The sequence below is a fragment of the Macaca thibetana genome, chromosome 2 (assembly GCF_024542745.1).
Source record: "Macaca thibetana thibetana isolate TM-01 chromosome 2, ASM2454274v1, whole genome shotgun sequence".
In the NCBI taxonomy this organism is placed as follows: domain Eukaryota; kingdom Metazoa; phylum Chordata; class Mammalia; order Primates; family Cercopithecidae; genus Macaca; species Macaca thibetana.
In genome coordinates this window covers 166,831,609-166,856,443 of record NC_065579.1, presented here as the reverse complement: position 1 = coordinate 166,856,443, position 24,835 = coordinate 166,831,609, and the positions used below count along the sequence as shown (strand labels likewise).

Genomic DNA, 24,835 nt, shown 5'->3' with positions numbered 1-24,835 from the left:
TGCTAATGGTCATTGGCCTGGGGCTTTGAAACCATTGCCTGTCCTGCTAATGACACGTCCAGTTCTCTTCTCCCGGCCGCGGACGCCGGGCTGCCGTTCCCGGGGTGGCTGACTGGGACTGGGGTACTTTACCCGCGCGGGGAGGGGCGTTCTTCGCCATCTCCTGGGGTTGCCCACTCGCGGCGTGGGGGCCCCCACGCGGCCCCCCGCCCCTGCGCGCCGCCGCCACCTCTGCTCGCGCGACTTTTGTAGGCAGCCGGCGGCCGAGGGGCGCGGGGGGTCCCCGGCGCGGACGTCCCCGCGCGGCCACCCCGCGTCCGGCCCCACGCGCTCTGCGCCGCGCGGTCCAAGCCCGGAATGGCAGCGCCGGGCCGGGCGCTGGCGGTGCCTCCCTGGGGGGCAGCGGAGGCAGAGGCAGTGGCGGCGGGATCTTCGCCGGGGCCCGCGGGAGGAGGAGGAGGAGAAGGAGAAGGAGGAGGGGAAGAAGGAGGAAGAGGAGGAGAGGGAGGCGTTTTCTGCCCAGACCGTCGCCAGTTCGAGCAGGCACGGGCACGGGGACACCGCACTCGTTGCTCCTCCGTTATGGAAAGGTGTTTAGCAGACTTTTACGCCCGGAGTGTGGTATTTGCACTTCATTTTTTCCTCCCCCCTCTTTCCCAAAGCAAGATGGACTCTATTCCCTTTCTCTTTCTCCCTCTGCCTCTGCTTCTGTCTTGTCAGCCTTTAAGATCGACATTTTGTACTAAGATGCAAACTTGATGGTGACCAGCAACAAAGCCGGGGTGGGATCCCTCGCTCTCTTCCTCCCTCCTTGTTTCCTAGCTCCCTCCACCCCGACCTCGCAGACCTGGTGGCCCTGCACTTGCCGCTGTGGGCTTTGGTGAATGTGTTTTCCCCGGTTGGTTCCTATCTCCAATCTGGGGATTGTGACCCGGACTGGGTGTTTGGGAGACGGCTGTGGCCACCCAGGTCTGAAAGGCTGAGGGCTTCGATACCTGGACCCGCTGCCGCCGCGGTGGCACCCCCCGCCTGCTCCTGGGCAAGGCGAGGCTTGGGCTGCCTATCGATCCCTATGATTTGGTTACTGGTGTATTTGTCCTGGGGGTGGTGATCACTTGTGCAAGTTGATGAATGATCGCGGTGTGGGTTTTGCGTTTGCAGAATGGATCAACTTTCTGCTTTGTACATATGGGGAGTAGGAAGCGAGGGTGCTGGAGATACCCTAGAATGCCAGTTGGGCTGTCCCCCAGCCTCTGCCCTTTGAATACGGGGAGCTTCTTTGCCTTCTGTTCCCGCAGTTCTCCAGTGTAGGGGGGTGGTGGAGAAAGGGGAGGGGTTAGTGGGAGCTGGACTCCTGGGTTTTGGTACCCTTTCTTCGTAGATGTTACAGGACTTGGGACTGTACTATTGTAAAGCCCTACCATACTGATGATGTACCTTTATTTGATACTTTATAGGTCACTATCATATGACAAAGGCTTTGCTGCAGTTCAGCAGTTCATCTTCCTCCCTGTGTACTTTCCATTCGCCTTCCTGGGTAAGTATGCAAACTCTTCATACAGGGAAGCTGGATGACAATTAGTAATGACATAAGGGTCTTTATCGTTCACATAGGAAGATGCTTTATTGGGGTTACAGCACCCCAGAAACCTTGTCTCGAGTTTCCCACAGCATAAGTCAGTTTATGATTCTTAGTGTTTAGAATTCAGCTGTGAGTTATTATTAAGATAGTAAATGTTCATTTTGTGTTTATCTACAAGTAATTGTCATTTCAAAACTTATTTTCAAATAGGCATTTTAATTTATAATGAAATTTTACATAGCGTTGAAGGTCTAGTAAATGTAATGCTAGACAATACTATAGGAAGATTGCAGCGTATCAGTGGAAAGAATTATTGAAAACCCAAGGAAGCATTGTGCAGAAGGCCTCTCTAATTATAGTGACTAACATTTGCTTACTCTCTCTCAAGTTCTCTTTCTTGAGTAACCTGTGGTGTTTGTAACAGTTACTTTTGGGGTGGGGAAAGGTGGGGTTGGCAGTGTAGTAAATCTAGCGTTTAGGGCACTAGTTTGATTCAAAATTAATCATAATTTCTTTCAAAACTTACATGTTTGGAGAAATTAGGAACAATTCGGTAGCCTGTAAATCTAATAAACAATGACTTTGAGATCTGTCGTTAAGTACCTTTTTCAGATATATGACTCCCAAGTGGAAAAATCTGCAAAATATGTGTGGGACAGTAAGTGTGTGGAAAATTTGTGAGAGGTAACAGTGTGGATAAGAACTGAGGGTTTATAGAGTGTTTGAAAGCAGCACAATGAGCCTAATCTGCAGAAAACACCTTGTAAGTTTGCCCCTCCGTTGTAAAGGAACACCCCAGGTACTCTGAGTTGTTGATGTTTGGAAACTAGTACTAAATTGTGTAAATCAGCTGTAGTGCTTTGTAATCTTACCATAGTGAATTTAGAGATTGTATTTTGTGAATGAAAATGAACTTACTTTTCCTTGAAAGGAAATTTGGAGACCTCGTCTATGGCATTTCCTGGATTGCTGAGATATTGTGTACATTAACAAAATTCTTGTCTTAGTATTAAGGGTATAAAATTGTTGTCTTAGTATTGAGTTAGAGGACTAGACCTTTCTGGTAGTGTCCATCTGGTAACAAAATATACTTTTGTATTATTGAGGACTTTAGATAATCTGTGTAAGTTTTGCATCGAACATTTAGACAATCTAGAGGACTTTAGATAATCTGTATATGTTTTTCATCGAACATTTTTTTATGGCATATAAATATTGCATTACTGCTTATAATTAGGTGGTTTGTTCAGTTACCTCAGAATACATCACATACATAGCAGGCCAATCAGAATGGTCAAAATGAGAAGGTTCTGTAAGATGAATTTAGTGCACACTGAAATACATGGATTTCATTGTCTTTGAGTTTTTTTTAAAGCTTGTTTGAAAAGTTTCATTTTTGGCAAGAGTATTCAAAATGCATTCTTGATTACTAAACACTACATTTATGCTGTTAGACATATTATTTTGTTCATTGCAACATTTTCATTCATAAAAGTTCATTGCAAACTTTTAATATTACTTCTTTCCCCATGGAAATGTATTTGACCAATTCAAAAATTAATATGAGAGGTTAGTAATGTTGAGAATAAAAGTCTGATAAGTGCTTGTAGTTCTTTGAGATATCAAGTGACTGCTTCATTAAAACAATATTTTCAAGAACAGTCTTGGACTTTGAAGTCAGTGAAGTAGTTCTGATAGTGTAAATCTTGTAATAGTGATCTAAAAAAAGTCATTTTGACAATGAATTGCCAGTTATTGGCATCTAAAATGTATTTATTAGATTTGAGACTTACTTATCAAAATAAGAATTTGAAGAAGTTTTTGCTTCTCCATTTCCAAGTGTTTCCAAACTTCCCATTTTATTATTCTGCATGTCTCTGTTAGATTCTGAAACTGAAGCCTTAATTTGCATTTCACATTTAATGCTAGCTATTGAAAAGGTGGCTCATCTATATTGTTTCCTAGTGTTACCTCTTTGGAGGTACTGAGGCAGTTTTAGGAAAAATCTTTCTCCAGAGACTTAGTTATTTTTTAAAATTTGCAATTTTTGAAACATTAAAAAAAGTATCTTGATCTTTGTATCCATTTTTTTTAAAGCTCAAGGTATATGAGTTTTTTAGATAACTGTGCTTTTAACAGATTTTGAAAATTGTATATATAGCACCTTTGACCTTTAACCTTATAGATCTGATTTTTATACTTAATCCATTGAAACAGATTCATGTAGACATTGAATTTAGAACATATCTTTGAATGAAAATGAGGATGCACATATGATTATGATTGGCCTCTGCTGTAAGTAACTATGTAGTTAGTAAGTTTTCTGTATGTTGTAAAAATAAAGAATAGGTCTGAAGATGTTGTGCAACTCATAAAAAATCTAACTCAGTAGCTAAAATATTTATAAAGCCATACTTTTCAGTAAAATTACAGGCAATTTCTAATTATTAGTCATTAGTCAGCCTATTAACAGTATATGTTTTCCTACATTTCATAAAGAACATGGGTAAAAGCAAGGGCTATATTTTTAAGTAGATCTTGTCATGAATTTCAATTACTTTTATATTAGAAATCTTAAATAGAAATAATAAAGGCTTCATATCTCTATACTACTAAAAAAAAACTTTGAGAACAGTTCCATTACAGATGGTCCTTTTTGCTGTACTAAAGGAAGTCCCTGAAATCATTATTAGTGTCTTATAAAAGTATATAAAATGTTTACAATTGTTACATCAGATGCTCCAAATCACTAAATACAGGCATTAATTTTGACATATGACATTGCCACCAACGTGGCATACCTATGCTTTAAGATTTAACCTTAAGCAGGTGCTTAACTTAAGAGGAAGATACTTTTCTTGAACTTGTACCTTGAAGTCCATCTCATTATTTAACATTTCACCACTGAGGGTACCTTTTGAAATGGGCCTGAGTGGTATCTTTCCTGTATTTTTTGTCAGATTCCTTGTTGTCACTATGAAATGAAAACAAACTCAACTTTACTAAAGACATTGTAATCTTACTGCTTTGTTTTTATCATGTGTCCCAGGGAAATCAGATGCAAGCAGTCCTCAGTACACTGAACAACACTGCTATGGAGGGAATAGGTAAAGAGAAAGACTGAGACTGAATGGAGGCTCTTCCAGCTTGAAGATTCTGTGACTGTCATTCAGTCACTGGGTGTTGTACTACCTCAAGGGCAGTCATCACATACTGTGTCTAATTGTTGATATTTCTGTATTTTAAGTCATACCTGTGGAAAGCACTTTTTGAATACAACTTTGCTCAAAGTTCACATGTGATATTATCCTTTAGAAGGCAATTATATTTCCTTGAAATGCCAGTACATCATTTTAAAACTGTACAGATATACCTAGAAAATCCTCATGTATTAATGGGGATCGTTTTCATTTTTTTTCCTTTCAAGGAAACAGGTAAGAACTGAAATAAGTGCCAGTTATGTGAGAGAATGCAAAAGAAGCAAGCCAGTAAAGAATTTCATCTAAAAGTATATATAAATAGAAGATGAGAGAATGAAAGACTTAAAAGATTAAATGTAGACCATGAAGCACTGATATTACCAAATGTACCAAAATGTAAACTTAATAAGTTAAAATATGTAAGTCAGTTTGAGAATCTAGGTAGTGAAATAACTTCAGATAATGAGAAGGTTTGTATAAAATACAAAGTAACAGCTAGGTGTGGTGACTCACACCTGTAATCCTAGCACTTTGGGAGGCGGAGGCCAGTGGATCACCTGAAGTCAGAAGTTTGAGACCAGCCTGGCCAACATGGTGAAACCTTGTCTTTACTAAAAATACAAAAATTAGCCAGGTGTAGTGGTGGGCACCTGTAATCCCAGCTACTTGGGAGGCTGAGGCAGGAGAATCCCTTGAACCCAGGAGGCGGAGGTTGCAATGAGCTGAGACTGTGCTACAGCACTCCAGCCTGTGTGACAGAGCAAGACTCTGTCTCTAAAACAAAACGAAACAAAAAACAAAACAAAAAAACCCCACAAAGTAACAGTTAATGAGAATGAATTGGATTTTAGGAAATCTTAAAAAATTGAAAATATTTAAAAATGTTCATTAAATAATTATAGCAATAGTTAAACATGGTCCTCGGATGGAAAGTTCAGGGAATAAAACAGAAACTCCTGGAGCAGAATAACTGAACTCCTAAAAGGAACATACAAGGTTGCATCTTTTGTAATAGGAATAATTAAAAGGCCAATAACTTACTTTAAAGGAGAAATAAGAATGGGGATAAAAATTATTCAAAACAGCTGTATTTCTTAAATACTTTTGACTGAGGTATGTTATAAAAAATACATTTAAGATCCCAATCCACATAAAAGAACTGAACAAGTTTCTTGAAACAGGACAAAGTGCAGTGCCCTCTGATATTTTCTGTTCCCAACTGATCTTTATAAATCCAGTATGTTTCAAGCCATTTTATTAAACAAAAAATACTACATATTATCTACTAAATTGATTTCATGACTTATAGTTTGGAAAACACTGGCCTAGAGTACTTGCTTGCTTTCTTAGAAATGGAGGTCTCTAGGCCTCATCCTTTGATATTCTCATTCAGTGTTTCTGGGGTGGTGCCACAGAATTTAGATTTTAGCACATATAGCAAGTGATTCTAAAGCAAGTAGGAGGTCCTCCAACTGACTTTGAGAAACCTTGATATGAAGGACAGATGGCCCAAGACTGGATAGGAGTCATGTTCTGAATGTGGGGCTGAAGTTCATTGACTTATAAGGTGTCTTCCATCTTCACCATTCTTTGGCTGTATTTCAGTGTGTTTGCAATACTGAGAAGGTGTTCATCACCCTCTGTAGATGCTCCTGTAGTAGAAGTTGTAGTACAAGGAACAGAGGCCTTGCCACCAAAGAGCTCTAGGTTCCACTCCTGCTGCCTCTATTGCTTATTAGCTGGGGGACTCTGAGCATGTTACCTCATATCCCTTAAACTTTCATTCTCATATGTGCACAATGGATATGGTAATATTTACCATGCAGTAATACAGGGATTACATAAGACGGTGATGAATGTAGGACCCTTATTCACAGTTAGCGCTCAATATATAGTCTCTGTTTTTATAATTACATCTCATCTCACCCCGTCCTCCACTGTTTGAAATTTCTGAAAGCCTTTTAGTTTTTTTTTTTCTCTAAAATGATTCTCACCTCTAGTTGTCATGAAACATTGGTATGTTTTTAACTAGACATGAGGTGCTGGACAAGTAATTTGTTAGAGAAGGAAATAGTAAGAGTAACCAGAAGGAGAAAAGCCACGCACAGCTGAGGCATGCCACGGTTAAGTACGGTGCTCCTTCAGGTTTGGGGAATGATTTTCCCACCTCTTTGGAAAGGTAGAGTATGGGACTAGAAAACAGCTGTTTTCATATTTCAAGGTAGGTCGTTGTCAGCACAGGGCATTCTCTCTGGTGACTGATAGATATTAGAATGTCTTAGAGTATCAGTTCTCAAACTTTCTTCCATCAAGACACATGTGTAATCCCAGCCCTTTGGGAGGCCGAGGAAGGAGGATTGCTTGAGCTTAGGAGTTTAAGACCAACCTGGGCAACATAGTGAGACCTTGCCTCTACTAAAAGGAAAAATAAATTAGCTGGGGGTGGTGGTGTGTGCCTGTAGTCCCAGCTACTCAGAGGCTGAGGCAGGAGGATCACTTGAGCCCACATGGTCGAGGCTGCAGTGAGCTGTGATCATGCCACTGCACTCCAGGCTGGGTGAAAGAGCAAAGTCCTGTCTCAAAAAAACCAAAACAAAAACACATGACCAATGTTCACATATAAGACATTATGATTGCCCCTGGTTAACAGACAGGTGAATTATGCTGTGGGTTGTATAGGTAGTTCACAGTGTGATAAAGCCACTGCTTTTTAAGAAAAAGTCAAGAAATCATATCAAATTGCAAGCAAGAGTGGTGTTATCTTAATGAAAACTTTGAATATACTTAATATACACATGGAAAATTGTAAATTGTGGTACTTCAGTTGTTCTAATTGGGGCACTCTTCATAAACAATTAAAACTTATCCTTGTGTCAAGGCATGGAGATTGAGAAGTGTTACATAGGTAGTGCTTAGCATATTGCATTGCACCAAATAGGCACTTGAAAATAGGGGCAAGCTAAGGAGAAGATAAATAGGGAATACATTAAATCCCTGAAATCTCAAACAATGTGAAACCCAAAAGCTAGGGAAATGTAAAGAAAGTACAGAAGACTACAGGTATCAGGGTTTTCAAACTGTACTGTCTTACTCAAATATACGTTGACACAAAAATTTGTTGAAGTAGTCTCAACAATCATTAAATTTGTTTGAATAAATTAAAATTAAGTGACTCTGGTATTTCCTAATTTTTAAGGTTATATTTGCCAGGAACATCTTCCCACTTTGCTAAATTTTAATTTGCCATACATTTTTGATCTCCAGTAAATTAATAAGCTCTGTATATTTTGAAAACGCCTTTGTTCTTTGATGTAATAGTATTGGAAATAGATTCACAATCTTTTATCTAAAAAGCTTGAAAAACTAAAAGTTTTTTTTTTCCTTCAAAAGTGTGACATCAAAACTCATTTGGTACCAAAACCTAACCCAGACTGTCATGGGATTGTTTAAAGTAGTTTTCAAGCCCGCTTAGAATGTTCACATAGCTGGAAATATTAATATTGATTCGTTGTGCGGTATTATCCTAGATCTAGCTAGGAATGTTATGTAATATGTGCTATAGGTACCATTTTGCCTTTTTAAACCCCACAAAATTCTGAATCCTGAAGCATATCAGGACCTAAGGGTTTTAAATAAGGGATTGTGATCCTATTGCATTAACTTCCTTGGTTGGTAGAGTGAAATTCTCTGATATTACTAACCACTTAACCCAATGAAAAATTATTTTGCTAACTTTGATCACTGATCATTGAACAATTTAAGTTCCTTGCCAGCTAACAAATGATGAAAGATTTTTAAACATTATATATTACCTCAATCAAACTGTCTGCTGAAATCCTGTGGCTCCAAATGTACAGGTGTAAGGCATGAGGATATAGTCAGGTAAGCAAACTGGTAGTCATTGACATCATTTTTACCGTCTAAGTTGAGCCAAGTTAAAGGCTTCCAGGTAAGGAAAGCTTAAACCCATGCAGAACCTGGTTAGTTCACATTTAATTGAACCTTTTATATTCCATTTTGATGTGGTGATTCCTTTGTTGTTGTTTTTAGTTTTATTAAACAGACACACACTAAAATGTGCATAACATTTGAAACCTGTACCATGTTGAAAAATGTTTCATATATAATGAATGAAATTCAGGCTACTTTCATTAATGGTTTATTGTTATTAGAGCTTATATTTTCTTTATTATATTGCTACCTGCCAATTTTTTTTTTCCGTCTATCAGGAAAATAAAAATAGAACGTGTTTTCTGTGATTTAGTCTGTTCTCAGGTGAGAATGTTTTTAGGTTATATTGTTTTATAGAGGTTCTAGATACCTTTATTTTCAATAATTAATTATGAAATGTTCAGATCTTGCCTTTTAATTTCCTATAAAACTACTTTAGAAAAATGAAAAATATGTCATGGGGAAGAGTCTGTATGGCGCTCTAGGAACAAAGTAATAACTTTATCTGGTTTGTTATGGTAAGACTTAATTCAGTCTTCATTTGATATAGACGGGAACTGTTGATGCTAAAGAATTGTTTATTGATAGGACTTTCATTATTTATTTACATGACTACATTCCTTGGTGTAGGAAAGCCACAGATTAAGTAATTCAGAGGGAGTCTTATTAGCAATGCTGATTCTTTTAATATTACAAATGCTGGCTTGTTTTTCAGCTTTTGGTGCACCTCTCAAAACTCACCCAAGTGTAGAGTTCTCATAGACTGCAGAGGGAATGTGGTGGAGCATGGAACAAAATGAGAAAATAATTCTTTACATCCAGCTGTCAGACTTTGATTATCTTTTGAGTTACTGAAATAATCATTTTCTTCCCTTCCAGGTTTCCCTTCCTTCCTTTTCCTCCCTCCTTCTCTTCTCCTTCCTCTCTCTCATCTCTTTTTTTCTCTCCCAGTCTATTATATTTGGTAATGTGCATCTGTGATACTGCATAAAAATATTTTAGAATAGGGAATAGGGAGTTGAGTTTTCCTTTTTAAAAACACCTTTGTTTGAGTTTAAAGATCGATTTGTAGTTTTTGAATCCTTTTGGTATTTATGACTACCTATATAAAAATTGTTGATAAATGAGCTTCAGACTTATACACATCTCTACATATGAAAGTGTCAGTTAGGAAGGGATTATAAGGAACCTTTAGCAGGGCTCTGTGAAATAAAGGCACCTGTTGTTTTTATGAAATAATGGAAATAAACTCCTTATCCAAACATTTTCAGTTTCAGGTTGATAGAACAACTACACAGTTTCATTTAAACTTCAGGAAAGTTGAATGCAGTTTGTAGAAGTTTCCCAAAGAGTATTTTACACTGGGAGGAAAGGAGAAAGATAATCTGGACTAAGGCCTGCCTTATGAGGCTCAGTTTTGTTTTTATTACTTTATTTTTCACTACAACTTTCTGATGATAAATACTCAATTTTAATGACAAGGAAACTAAAACTCAGGTTGAATAACTTGTCTGAGGTCGCACAGCTAGTAAGTGATCACGCCAGGCTTAGACTGCCTGTCTGCAGTGCCACAATCTCCTGAGGCTTTTTCTGTATTTACCTGCCATTAGGGCTACATTCCAAGAAGTTAAAAATGAAAGGTTTGGGACAACTTTTAGTTAAGAATTCTCCCCAATTTTTTTTTTCTCCTAGAAGTGAAGTCTTCATTTTCAAGTAATAAGGGTGAAACTCTGTACTTTATCACTTGTAAGGAAAGTTACATGAAAAATTCTCTGACCTGGGGCTTGTAAATTTTCATCTGTAAGATCATTGTCAAAGACTAAACCTTTGTTTATAAACTTAGTATATATTTGATGTTTAGTCAGTTTTGTTTCTAGTTGGTATATCTAGTATAGAAATGTCTATGGCAGCTGTTATTTTTAATATTTATTAATTCCTCTGGTATATCAGTAGAAATTATTTGTTCTTTCATGAGAAGTTGAGTCTTCCTAGCTGAATATATCGTTTGTGCTTTGGTCTTTTTTTTTTTTTTTTTTTTTTTTTTTTTTTTTTGAGACAGAGTCTTACTCTGTCACCCAGGCTGGAGTGCAGTGGCACAGTCTCTGCTCACTGCAACCTCTGCCTTCTTGGTTCAAGCAATTCTTGTGCCTCAGCATCCCAAGTAGCTGGGATTACAGGTGCGGGTCACCACGTATGCCTAATTTTTGTATTAATATTTTTAGTAGAGACAAGATTTTGCCCTTTTGGCCAGGCAGGTCTTCAACTCCTGGCCTCAAGTGATCAACCTGCCTCAGCCTCCCAAAGTGCTGGGATTACAGGCGTGAGCCACCATGCCCAGCCTGTGCTCTGTGTTTTTAAATACTTAATCAGTGAATATATTTTACTAAAGGAATCAACAGTATAACATGCATAGTGTTATAAAATGGTTACTTCTGACATTTGCTTTGAAAGACAATTCCATATTAGTGGAAAAATTAATAAGCAGATTCATGGCCTTCACTTCAGAGTGCCTGATCAAACATGAATCAGCTGTAGGGTCAGTCAGCAGTTCTAATTCATCATTTAGGAAGTGATTTAAGGGTGCTTTTAATTTCACCTAAGGAACTTATTTCTGCTGTGCTAAATAATACTTTTGTATACGAGTAGCCAAACATTTTGAAAATACAGCATAACATGTTGCTTTTTTGTACTAAGAGCCCTATTCATCTGAAATTAAAATCTTTTATCTTTGCAAATTCAGCAAAGTCAGAGCCTAATTCAGATATGGAAGATTAAAAGTTTGTCTTTTTTTTAAACTGGCTTTTCTTTTTCCCTGATCCATGAAACATGGAAATAGGGTGTCTATTTTAGCAAAGTAGCTTTTGTGGATGATGATCTTACTAAGAGTGTGCTCTTCTTGCATTGTTTTAGCTGAATAATGCTTTTCCGAAGGTGCTGGTCTTCCGTTTTTGTGTTTCGTTCCCCCCCAGTAAAACACCATTCACATTGGTTGGTAAACTGAAGTTAGTTTAAACTTTATGTCATTTGACACCTTTCTTTCTGCTTTTCTTGGGTGATATTCGAAGAACATTTTCCAAATTAAATAATTAGGTCAAGTGTTGGGGAGGCTAGGGTAGCAGAAACTATTACCAATCTTTTTGGCATTCATCGATTGAGTGCCCACAGAGTGCTGGTGCTTGACCTAGACTTTGGAGATGTAAAGATGAATACGGAACAACCCTTGTCCTCAAAGCAAACATGTTCTACTGGCTGGAAAAGGCTAGTTGATGTAAATATCTGTCATATAAATTAATCTGTGCTAATTGTTTTAATAGATATCGTATGAAATAGTGCTGAGTAAATATCTGAAAAACTGGCCAGTTCCAGCATAGGAAGTAGACCTTGAAATATGGGATGAGTTTCTTACTGTGGCATTGTGTTTGCCCATTAAGTTCGTAAAACTAATTTGGCCTAAGCATTACAGTGAATTTTTAAAAATCAGACTTCTAACAATAATTTCATTTTTATTTAAATAGTAGTTCATCCTTTTGGCTTCTGATATTTTAAAAGGCCACTGACATTTTTTGGATAAAGCTTTAAACTTATATTAAAATTATATTTCAGTGAAGTGTTTTGGACTTCCTTTTTATTTATTGCTGTTAACATCACAATGTGTAAAGACAACATGATTGATTGAACCAATGAGAATTGTTCAGCTATATCACATTCGAAAGAGCATTCTACACATACCAAATAATGTTAAAAGCACACTTAATAGATAGTAAGTTTGAGCTAGATGTACAGGGGTCCAAACCATATGCCAATAAAAATATTACAAACTACTATAGCTGATACTTTTAGTTAAATAAATTATACTGATTGGGAGTATATTAATTTAAGAGTTATAGCCCAACATGGGATTCCAAAACGGTGAAAATGTGTTTTCCTATCTTGAGGACCAATAGATTACAAATTATGCTCAAAGCTTCCATCAAGCAGTTTTTAGGTTTGCCAGGATGTCTTCAACCTGTGCTTACAGTTGTGTTTTGTCTTGTGGTTTAGTAAGCCATGGCCTGGAGAACACCCATGAGTTTGATCAGTCTTCTCTTTTATGCGTAGTGATCTAGGTCTGGTCTTTGATTCATGACTTTTGTGTTTGTTATACCTCAGCATGTATGTGTTTTCACTCAGTTTTATTTGTGGCCCTTAGTTGACTGGTCACTTCTGGACATCAGCCCGGTTTAGATTAAAACTTTGTTTCTGAAATATTGTGTTCAGTGTTCCAGATGCCAGTGTGCTTTAATAACAAATACATTCATATGTGAAATCATAAAGAAGAAGCTGACCTGGGAAGAATTTTTTCAAAGCTCACATCAGTAATAACTCCAATGTTTACCTTAAAGCAGCAAAGAGAAACAGAGACACATGGAATAGTAACTGTGAGTCTTTCTTCCTTCTTTGTCTTGGGGCTGTTTGACATCATAGAAGCACAACCATTCCCATCTTGTTATGTACCGGTCTTCATGGTAATAAGAACTTCTTTTTAAGTTTTGCATGTGGACATGCGTTCTTATCTCATTGGGTGTAATACATGCTTAGACCCAGAGAACATGTTCAGGTTATCATAAGACTAGGGTTTTTTTATGTTAATAATTTTCTACAGGTAATCTCTGCATGAGTGATGCAGATTCATACAAATTTTTTTGTAGTTTTCCAAAAATCAGTCTTGAGGAATGGGATCACACATGAGCACAGAGTTATACATTTGAGGACCTGGTCTCACGTATATGGTGATGTGTTTACTGCATAAGGAACTGTGATCATGAATCAGTTGCTGTTTCTTTTACTTTAATTTTTTAAAAATATGACCTTATATGGTCATTTCTGATCTATATATTTCAAAAACAGCTAGATGGCTTTTAAGTCTAGTATATCCTTAAGAATTAGGATGATCTGTACTTTTCTTCATTAAATAGATGTTTTTCTGAAAAGTTTTGACTTAATTTTTCAAATAGAACTGTATTTTTTTGATATACTGTAATTTTAGAATGTCTCATATTTATTTTTAATTGATCTTCAATTAGCAGTGGCTGTTGGTTTTACAGATGGAGGCTTTAATGTTTCCAGGTCTCTATATTAAGTAATCAATGGTCTATAAAGTATACATAAGGGAGCTTTGAAAAGGATCACAGAAACACAGTACTAATCATTGTGTGAAGAGGAATAATCTTTTTTTTGTTGTTTGTTTGAAGCTGGATCTTACTCTATTGTCCCAGCTAGAGTGCAGTGGTGTAATCATAGCTCAGTGTATCCTCAAACTCCTGAGCTCAAGTGATCCTCTTGCCTTAGCTTCCAAGCTGGGACCACAGGAACATGCCACCACACCTGGCCATTTTTTTTTTTTTTTTGAAATGGAGTCTCGCTCTGCCACCCAGGCTGGAGTACAGTGGCCAGATCTCAGCTCACTGCAAGCTCCGCCTCCCGGGTTTATGCCATTCTCCTGCCTCAGCCTCCCGAGTAGCTGGAACTACAGGCGCCTGCCACCTCGCCCGGCTAGTTTTTTTTGTATTTTTTAGTAGAGACGGGGTTTCACCGTGTTAGCCTGGATGGTCTCGATCTCCTGACCTTGTGATCCGCCTGTCTCGGCCTCCCAAAGTGCTGGGATTACAGGCTTGAGCCACCGCACCCGGCCCAATTTTTATTATTTATTATTTTTTTAGTAGAGATGGGGTCTCACCATGTTGCTCAGGCTGGTCTTCAACTCCTGGGCTCAAGTGATCCTCCTTCCTCGGCCCCTCAGAGTGCTGAGATTACGGGTGTGAGACACTGCACCTGTCTAGAAGCAATGTTTAGTAAAGCAATAATGTTGCTTTATCATAATGTCCTTTATCATAACTGTTTGGTAATTCTGGGTACAATATATTGAATTATCTTTAATTTTTGCAAGATATAATTATTGAAGACCCATAATATATAAAGCTGGTTTAGGAATTCTGGAGCTTGCAGAATAAAAAAGCCAGCAGCTCTGGTCTCAGGATATTTCTAGTATAGTAGTGACATACATATACCAAATGTGAAATAGAAAGTAAACATGCCATTATATCCGTGAGTTGCAGGGATGATGAGTGTAGGGTGATGGGTGATTAGGGAGGGAAAATTGGGATGGAATTGAACTTTGAGCTTTGGTTGTATAGCTAGATGTCTAGGAATCCTTGCAAAATGCTTGCTTAATCTATCAGAGAGAAAGTAGACCAGTGGAGGGCCCAGGCTAACCCCACCTGGGCCAAACAACTCGCCCCAAATGTGTGATTATCCAAGTCAGTGACCCTCCAGAATTTTAAAATGCTGTTCCCCTCAGTGGAAGAATTTGAGCATGTGTTCCTTGATATGTCTACATTTCTTTATAAATTATATATACTAGGCTATTAATATAGTATGTGTATATCGAAATATAAATGACTTAGAAATGGAAAAAGATAAGATGAATTGAATATAAATAAAAGTTTAATATTTTCCTGTCACTCACTCCAAGTAGACTGTCTTGTTCATGTTTTTGGTGTTCGAGAATCTCACTTTGGAGACCACTGGTCATTATTGAGCAGTGTCATCCAAAGTTTAAGTAAGTTTCATGAGACCTGGGACTTAGTTTTGTTCACTGCTTTATCTCTAGCACCTAGGACATGGTAAAAGCTCAACAGATACTATTAAATGAGTATGTAGAATTAGGCTGGTTGATAAGGGATGAGAGCAGTCTAGCTCAGCGTGGGGATCTGGTAAGAATTGGGACAATTTTTGTTCACTGTTCTATCTCTTATGCCTAGAAAAGTACCTGCCAAATAGTAGAGACTCAGGATATATTAGTTGGACAGTGTTTATGTAGTTCAGTATGAGGGATCTGGCAGAGGCCATAGACTTATAGACATGAAAAGTTAAGTTCTAGAAGCTCCCCTAAAGCAGTACAGCATATAGAGATAGACTAACTATGGGTAGGCAGAAAGATACAGCCCATGGGGGTCAAAGTGTTAGCAAGAACATTTCTGAGGAGTGGCTTTGGTGACCTCATATCTTAAGGCAAAAACTGTGACCATCTTAAGCAATAAGATCAGGATCTTAATCATGTTTGTATCCCAAGTCCTAGGATGCAGTATGGTAGGTGTCTAATAAATTTTTTTGTTGAATCTAATTACTCTGTTTTATATTAATGCTATGTACTGGGTATAGGAGGCCCTGAGTCTACTGGAATGGATCAGCATCAAGATCAGAGGCCTGTAAATGAATCCTGTTTCGAATGAAGCAAAGCCAGTGATTCTGGAATTATATGTAAAAAATTATTTTAAGCCCTGCCTGTGTAGAGGTACTCTAGTGACCAAAATTGCCAAATGATATTATGTGTATATTTCTTTAAAGGTTGCTATTAACGTACTTTTATTAACATATTACCCTTTAAGAATGTGGAGTTTATGATTGAATTATTTCATGTATGCTGCTATCCTGTTCCTTCTTCCCTCATCACTAAAGTTGGGATATGGCCTGGAGCACCCCAACCTGTACTATTAAAATTAGTACTGAATTTGTTTATAAATATATAAAACAGGGTAGTTTATGTATTCGCTCCTCTTTTTGGAATTTTTTTGCTGAGACTTCCTTTTTAAAATGATGGTAAAAATTATTATTTTATGGTCATAAAATAAATCTGTCATGCACATACTTGAGCATCATCAGAGTTGGGGAGAACAAATGTTTCCTCCCTGAGAAGTATCTTTCTCCTTTAGAGGCTGGCCACATGAAAGCATGCCTCGTTGGCTCTCTTATGCTTGTTATTGCAACTTAGACTTTACATTGTGATTTCACTGACGTTGCTTTGTTTGCTGTGTATAACCATGTTCTGAGGTAGGTAGTAGGGTGTCATTATTCCCATTTTACAGATGAAGGAACAGGCTCAAAGTTGTTAAGTGGCTTAACCTAGGATATTGAGTTTGCAGTGGCTCCCGTGCGACCAGTACTCATATATTCTGGCCATTCGTCTAGAGAGCTGTCCCCTGTGCAGTGCAAAATTGATCTTTTTGAGCTAAAATTTGTTTGTTCTTTTACTTAATTTCAATCTGATAACTTATTATAAATATTTGGAATAGCAATGGTGAAGAAAATCCCGCGCTAATTTTGTTCATGCCCTGTGGGCTACAAAATATCAGTTAAAGTCCATTTAGGGCCTTAAATTTTGGGTGTACTTAAATTTATTTGTGCATTTAAATAAGTGTACTAAAATTATGTAGAAAGACTGTCCATTTGACTTAACTTTTTTCACAACTTGTGATGGCAAATTAAATGTATAGGGACCACATACTGACAAACAATGAACTTTTAGGTGTATATTGGAATTTGTGAGATTTGGATTATATTTAGATTATGTTAATCCCCCCCATGAGACATATTTCTGAAGTTACAATGAAAATTAATTAGAAAATATAATTTGATATTCAGATACCTGAGCTACTCCCATTTCTGTAACATGTTCATATTGTAACTTGATATTAACTGATGTTTTTAAAGAAGTATAAGCAAGTTCTATAATTTTTTTTTTTTTTTTTAAGAGATGGAGTCTGGCTCTGTCACCCAGGCTGGCGTGTGTCAGTGTGATTTTAGCTCACTACAGCCTTAAACTCCTGGACTCAAGTGATCCTCCTGCCTCAGCCCCCTGAGCAGTTGGGCTACAGGTGTTTGTCACTACAAGTGGATAGTTTTTCTTTTTAAACTTAAAATGCTTTTTAGTTTGGCACTCTGTAGAAGAGGAGGTTCCAAAGGCCAGTAAGAGAACCTCTGCCAACTATAAAAGAGAAGATATTTCTATCTACAAGTTATTTCAGGATCAATTATTCAATTAATATTTTATATAATAGAAAGGTTTTATTTGTTAGGACTTTATCTTAAAGCTCCCCAAGAGTAAAAAAAAGAGTATTATTATACTGTGGGAGAATGATAGAAGATTGATTGCGTTAGAACTCCAGAACTTTTTTTATTTAAAAGATTTAAGGTTTGACATAAAAGCAGTTTATTTTAGAATGCTTATTTCTATAGATTCTCATTACTTCAACTCAATTTTCATAATTTGTATTTGAGTACACTAACTTTGGAACATAGTGTAATATTAATGGCTACAGAAGAGGTTTGTCGAAGAATTGTAATTTGAAAGAACAGCATATGTTTATTGAAGAGAGCATATAGAGATGGAAGTGGTTAGAAACTATGAACTTTCTTTAGTTTGGCTTTTCATGTAAAGTGGAGTGTGAAAACAAAAGTCATAAAGACAGTTCAGCAGAGTTCCCCTTCACCCTGTTTTTAAGCCGTGATGTAAACCATGAATTTAATCTTCCCACCCTCTTTTCTAAAATGCAACAACCCTGTGAAATAGGAACTATCTCCACTTTAGATGAAGTACTGAGTCTCAGAGGCTCAGCAACTTGCCCAAGGTCATTCTTCTGGTAAATGGTGTTGCTGGCATTCCATCCCAGTTCATTCTGTCTACTGGAGGCCATGCTTACAATCACTCATTCCCCTATCGTGCCTCCTAGGCTTCCAACATGGCATTCATACCACTCCACAATGCATGGGCCAGTCTAGGCTCCCACTGAACTTCTTAATGCCTGTAGCGTAAGGCATGGCTTTCCAGCCCAGGGTAAAGGAGCTTTTTCTCTATTTGTGTTTCTGCATTGTTAAGCTGGTTGTCATACACACAGTTGCTCCTCAGTAACTTATTTCTTGACTCATTCTAAACATATGGTAAACTTCTAAAGTTAAAAAAAGTTAGTGATATATTGAGATGAAATATCTGTGATTTTTAAGAAAAATGAACATCATGTCACAATACGAAAAAGAAAATAGGTTTGGATTCAGATAACTTAAATCCAAAGAGAATTATATTTTAGCTTTAAAAGGGATTCCACAGATGATCTTGGAGCATTATAATCTAGCATGATAAATTTGAAGAAAGGGAGGCCCAGATTAAGGAACTAGGACCCAGGCCATTTGAGTGGCAGAGCTGGCACTGAGATGTAAGACTTCTGGCTTGGTGTTTTGCTGTAGAAATCTGTTTCGCTCCAGAATGATGTAAAAAACATATTTAGCCAATTGATGACACCATCTTCACGGCAGGAATAGGTGAACAATTTGTTGTTATTGTTTATAAATGGTTAAAAAATTAAACCAAAATGTTATTTATTGTTAGAATGAAACTATAGGTAATATATTATACATGTCAACTTTGAAGTTATTATGTTACTAGTTCTATTTTATTTAGTGGTATAACATGATTTTAGTAGTTAACAGATAATAAACTGTATATGGCTTCGGTTTAGCTCCCTGTGTCCTGTGAAAACAGAGCAAGAATTTGCAAAACAATAACACATTGTTAAATGGCATACCAGTTTATCAAATGTTCTAAGTTTATTACAGTCTGATTTTAGGGAAAACCATTCCAGCTTCACAACAGCTCATCCTAATCTTAAGCAAAAGAGTCTTTAAAAGCCATTTCAGGGCTGTTAGATTTTGTTCTGTCCATGAAAGCATAAACTGCTCATAGCTTTTGATCAGGAGAAAAGAAGTTTGTAAAGCCATAACAGATTTAGTTGTGAAAGAGTCATTTAACTGATTTGTGTACTGCGACGCCTCATGGTGGCTGTATTAAGAAACTACTGTAGTGAAATATTGCGACCACATACCTTGTCACTCGGACTGAATCCATTCACATGTATGCAGACTAAACATTAGTAAGTTAAAATTCCATATACTATTTTTAAGGTTAGTATATTTGTAAGTTTTATTTGGGAGAAAATATCCTTTGTCCTGCAGTTCAGGGAGGAAACTTGGTATGCCTTATCACAGTTCTGCTCCTGGGAGTTCACCTGGGGAACGACCATCATTCAGCCCTGAACTTGCAGAAAATACTAGCCAGGTAATCTGGGCAGCTGCGACTCTATTCTGCTCCTTTGTGTAAATGAGAAAAAAGTTACCCCTTTTTGTGATACTTTATTTCTAAGTGTTGGAAAATTGTCATAATAGATTGATTTTGTTAGAACAAAACATTTTACTGCATTTTGAAATGTCATCACGGAGATACAGATCTGTGCTGGCTGATGTGAATGGCATCTCTTAGAGTTCTACATAGCATGACTTCCACAGGTGTATACAGAGACCCTGCAGGCAGTTATATCCTGGGAAACCGTGTCTTTAGGCATGAGATGTTAAAACATCACATCTGGAAACCTATACATATTATATATTTATTGAATGTAAAGTGCTAGTTATTTGTCAAATTGTTACTTTAAAAGTTGTAAACATAATAGAAGCCTGGCACAGTGGCTCACACCTATAATCCCAGCACTTTGGGAAGGCCAAGGCAGGCGGATCACTTGAGGCCAGGAGTTCAAGACCAGCCTGGCCAACACAGCGAAACCCCATCTCTATAAGAAATAAAAATTTTGGCCGGATGCAGTGGCTCACGCCTGTCGTCCCAGTACTTTGGGAGGCCAAGGCGGGTGGATCATGAGGTCAGGAGATCGAGACCATCCTGGCTAACACGGGGAAACCCTGTCTCTACTAAAAATACAAAAAGAAAAAAAGTTAGCCAGGCATGGTGGCGGGCACCTGTAGTCCCAGCTACTTGGGAGACTGAGGCAGGAGAATGGCGTGAACCCAGGAGGCAGAGCTTGCAATGAGCCGAGATCTGCCATTGCACTCCAGCCTGGGCAACAGAGCGAGACTCCATCTCAAAAAAAATAAATAAATAAAAATAAAAAATTTAACAAGGTAATAGAAATTAAGAGAATACATTATAGAGACATTTATTTACCTCTGCAGTTTATTGACAAAAAGCTTTACATTCCATTACGTATCTCTTGGCCCAACCAATTTAATATATTTTCAAAGTTAGTCTGTCTTTTAGAGTTTCATTAAAGAAGAAAATTTTCTGACCTTTATTAAAAAGCTTTTCTTTATTAGATGTATACAGTAATAGAATGCAAAATGACTTTAAGCATCTACCCCTTTTATCCATCATTGAAAGTTAATTGTCACATCATGTAAGTGCAACTTGATGGGATTTTTAGCGTACCAAAAATCGGCAATCTCTGATGAGGAAAGTGGGCTCTGTGAGGACTCAAGTTAAGAGAATGAAAGGAAAAACGAAGCTTTTATAAATCTTAAGTGGCAGCTAAATGGAAATAAAAGCTTTTAATTTTTGTAGGAGAGTGGTGATAGCAGATCAGTACCTTATGTTTTGTTGGAAACCGAAGTTTTCAGAATGCACTTGTATGACTTCTAGGGTGTGGTTTAGGCCACTGAAGACTGTACAGGATTGGTTCCTTATGTTTGGAAAGACTGTACTGCCTTCTTTATCTTTGTGCTTTCCATGGAATTATTTTCTTAACAAGAGCAATAATGACCTTTTTTACTCCTCCTTAAGCAATGGCAGTTGGTGGGATATTCAGTAGGAAATCCATTACCTTGTTTGTGGCTTGGGTAGTTTGTGGTGCTCCCCTGGTCCAGTCTGGGTCTTGCTCAGTAGGTAGTGATGATGCATTAAGTGGATAAAACCACAGTCATGCTGGGGCTTTCATTTGGCTCAGTGACATGGTTGTAAAACACAGGGTTCCAAACAAAGATTTTTGAAATGGTGCTCTTTTACTAATCCTCCTCTCAGTTTGGTAGAAAGGGCACTAAAATGTTGCTGGTTTGTAAAAAGTAGAGTGCTTGTTTATCATAGCTCCAAGGTGCTAATTGTTTCTAGCAGGAGTATTACACATGAAACCTCAAGGTCATGCTTAACCCACTGGCTACTGAACAGTTTGACTGCACTGTAATACCCAACCTGTCCCAAGCTTTCATGCAACTTCCTAGCTTGGACTCATTAGATAACGTTAGTTTGTTTGAATCAGCACACTCTTCTGTGTCTTCTGAAGATCTAAGACCTGGGAGCTACTGACCATCCATACTTTCATTCCTTAACTCCTAAGACTGTGCCAAGATGTTACTTCTTCTCTAGTCATTCCTGCCTGTAAATTATTTGTGATTTTGTTTTACTAGTGTCATAAATCTAGGAAATTTTAGTTTGGGCAGCTTAAGGACCATAGTTTTTATGGCCCATTGTCAGAACACTGGTTATTTACTTACTTTTGGTGACATAAAACCCAGATTTTTTAGATTCCATGATACACAGAGCCACAGGATTAAATCAGTTGTTATTATGTAGTTATAGTGACAAATCTTTTTAGGTATGCATCACCTTATCTTACATGAGACAGATAATTTTTGTAAGAAACTTGTATCAGAAACATGTAGCCTGTCTTGAATTTTTATTACTTACTTTGTTGTTTATCGAAAGGGTTGGGACTTCTGAGTTAAATAATTTAAAAAATTATACTTTACGAGGCCGGGCGCGGTGGCTCAAGCCTGTAATCCCAGCACTTTGGGAGGCCGAGGCGGGTGGATCACGAGGTCAGGAGATCGAGACTATCCTGGCTAACATGGTGAAACCCCGTCTCTACTAAAAATACAAAAAACTAGCCGGGCGTGGTGGCGGGCGCCTGTAGTCTCAGCTACTTGGGAGGCTGAGGCGGGAGAATGGCGTGAACCCGGGAGGCGGAGCTTGCAGTGAGCCGAGATCACGCCACTGCACTCCAGACTGGGAGACACAGCGAGACTCCGTCTCAAAAAAAAAAAAAAATTATACTTTACTGTTATAAAAATCCATGTTAATCCAAGAAGAAAATTTCTGTTAAATGCCTTTTTGATTTAAAATGTGTGAATTAGATATTTCATCATGATTTGGGACCTGAAAAACTATCTTATTTCTTTATAAATGTAATATAGTTACTGTACCTGAAAGTAATACATGGTTCCTTTATCCTCTTTACTACTGCTGTATTTTCAGAAGGAAAAGCAATTATATTGATTTGCTGAGTAACTTTTTACTCAACCAGTTTCTGTTATAGTATATTAACATAACTGTTCTGTTAGTTTATTTATTCTGACTTGTGGGCAATGAATATTTTAGGTAAACTTTATAATGTTCAAAGTAGTCTGAAAGATTAATCAATGCTTATTTCCTTGCTTTACAAATGTATAAGAGCTATTCAAGTAACAGTTATCTAAACAAGTTGTTTTATAATGAGATAGTATTAGAGAAATATTTCCCTAGACAACTTGAAATAAAACTCAAACATTCTCAGTTTTTTTGTTTATGAATATTTATAGCTTTGAATCTTAGCTGTAGTCGGGATGATGGCATAAATTGTAATTATACTGCGGAACTATAAGAAAAATTTGAAAGAATCGATGATGGCTCTAAAACAGTATCTTTAATAAGCTAATGGTATTGGTGACCATTCAGTAAATATCTGCTCAGTAAATGAAATTATTGAACTTCATCTTATTTTTGTAAGTGATTATTGTGCCCTCCATGACTTCACAGTACCTAGCTCAATACCTATTAAGTAAATGAGCATTCATGAATGAATGAAATGTAAGGCTGAATTTAGAATTTTGCAAGCTTTTTTGACATACAGCTTTAAGATCTGATCAGATCTCTCACAGAGTCCCATGAAACCTATCCCAGTTGGTTTTATTTTTTTATATTTGTTCTACCCTTCAATAAATGAATAAAATATGATACTAAATATAATATGTACTTACTACCTGTTGTATACCCAGCAGTCTTCTGTGTACTTTCAAATGTCTCACTTTAAAGATCGTAACAAATCTTAGTGGTAGATGTAATTTATCCAACCCCCAATTTCTTGTTTCCTCCACTCCCCCACCTCACTCTGCTCTGCTTCCTTCCCCTCCCCTTCTTCTCTCCTTTCTATTGATCCTATTCATTTCTCTGTTCTTTGACAAGTTTTGAGACTGAGACTTCGAGAAGTTGAGTAACTTAGGTGGAATCACACAGGAGGACCAAAGCCAACTCCTTTTCCACTTTCATCAAGTATCTAGGGACTCTGACACCTAGACTATTTAATTGCTGATTCCTGGAATGGTTGCTTGTCTTTGTCATTTGTATGGTTTCTTTCTCATGATATAAAATGCAATTCTGGGCTCAGCTACACTCTTAGAGCCTAATTAAGTTGGTCTTTTAAATAACTACCTGGGAGGCATCGAGGTTTGGACTATGATTGTGTGTCAGACAACTCCTGTTTGAATGTCATTTGTACCACTTCTTAACTGTGTCAATATGGGCAAGGCACTTAACCTCTTATTTCTAGTTTCCTCATCCATAAACGAGGAAAATAATTGTTACCTTTTAGAGTCATTTTGAAAATTAAAAAGACATTACCTATGTAAAGCTGCTTACTAGTCATAAATTTATACTCTTGCAAAAAACACTTTTGCCTTTTTTGTTAGATGTATTTTGACTGTGTTTATGTGTGTGTTCCATTTGTCTATTTACAAGCATAATATGTGGTCTTATAATTTATAAATAAAAAAACAGATGCAGAAAACAGGAGGTTTTTGGGAGAGATCCTAATTATGGTTAGTAGTATACATTTAAAGACAGAGCAGAATATTATTTAAATAGTTTCACTGTGGAAAGCAGTTAGGAGATTTCTCAAAGAATTTAAAATAGAACTGCCATTCGACCCAGCAGTCTACTACTGGGTATATACACAAAGAAAAGTAATTCGTTTTGTCAAAAAGACACGGGCTGATATGTTCATTCCAGTGCTGTTTATGATAGCAAAGACATGGAATCAACCTAGGTGCCCATCAACAGTGGATTGGATACAGAAAATGTGGTACATAGTCACTGTGGAATACTATGCAGCCATAAAAAAGAACAAAATCATGTCCTTTGCGGCAACACTGATGCAACTAGAGACCATTATCCTAAACAAATTAACGTAAGAACAGAAAACCAAATACCGCATTCTCTCAGTTATAAGTGGGAGCTAAACATTGAATACACCGTAGACATAAAGATGGGAACAGCAAACACTGGGGACTACTAGATGGGGACGGGAGGGAGGGGAGCATGGGCTGAAAAACTAACTATTGGGTATGCTCACCACCTGGGTGACAGGACCATCCGTATCTCAAACCTCAGCATCATGCGACATACCCATGTAACAACCCT

The 24,835-nt window shown here is 37.5% G+C and overlaps 1 protein-coding gene across 13 annotated transcripts in view; it reads left to right on the top strand.

Moving 5' to 3' along the window:
• BBX (BBX high mobility group box domain containing) overlaps positions 1 to 24,835 on the top strand; it is a 273,907-nt gene that overhangs the window by 1,922 nt on the left and 247,150 nt on the right. For 11 of the 13 annotated variants that reach the window (XM_050781996.1, XM_050781993.1, XM_050781992.1 and 8 more), the window contains one exon: positions 1,458 to 1,537. The gene's annotated coding sequence lies outside the window, so the exon portion shown is untranslated. Of the gene's footprint in view, positions 1 to 471; positions 622 to 1,457; positions 1,538 to 24,835 lie in introns of those variants that run through there. The other 2 variants (XM_050781989.1, XM_050781980.1) reach the window with 2 other exon arrangements.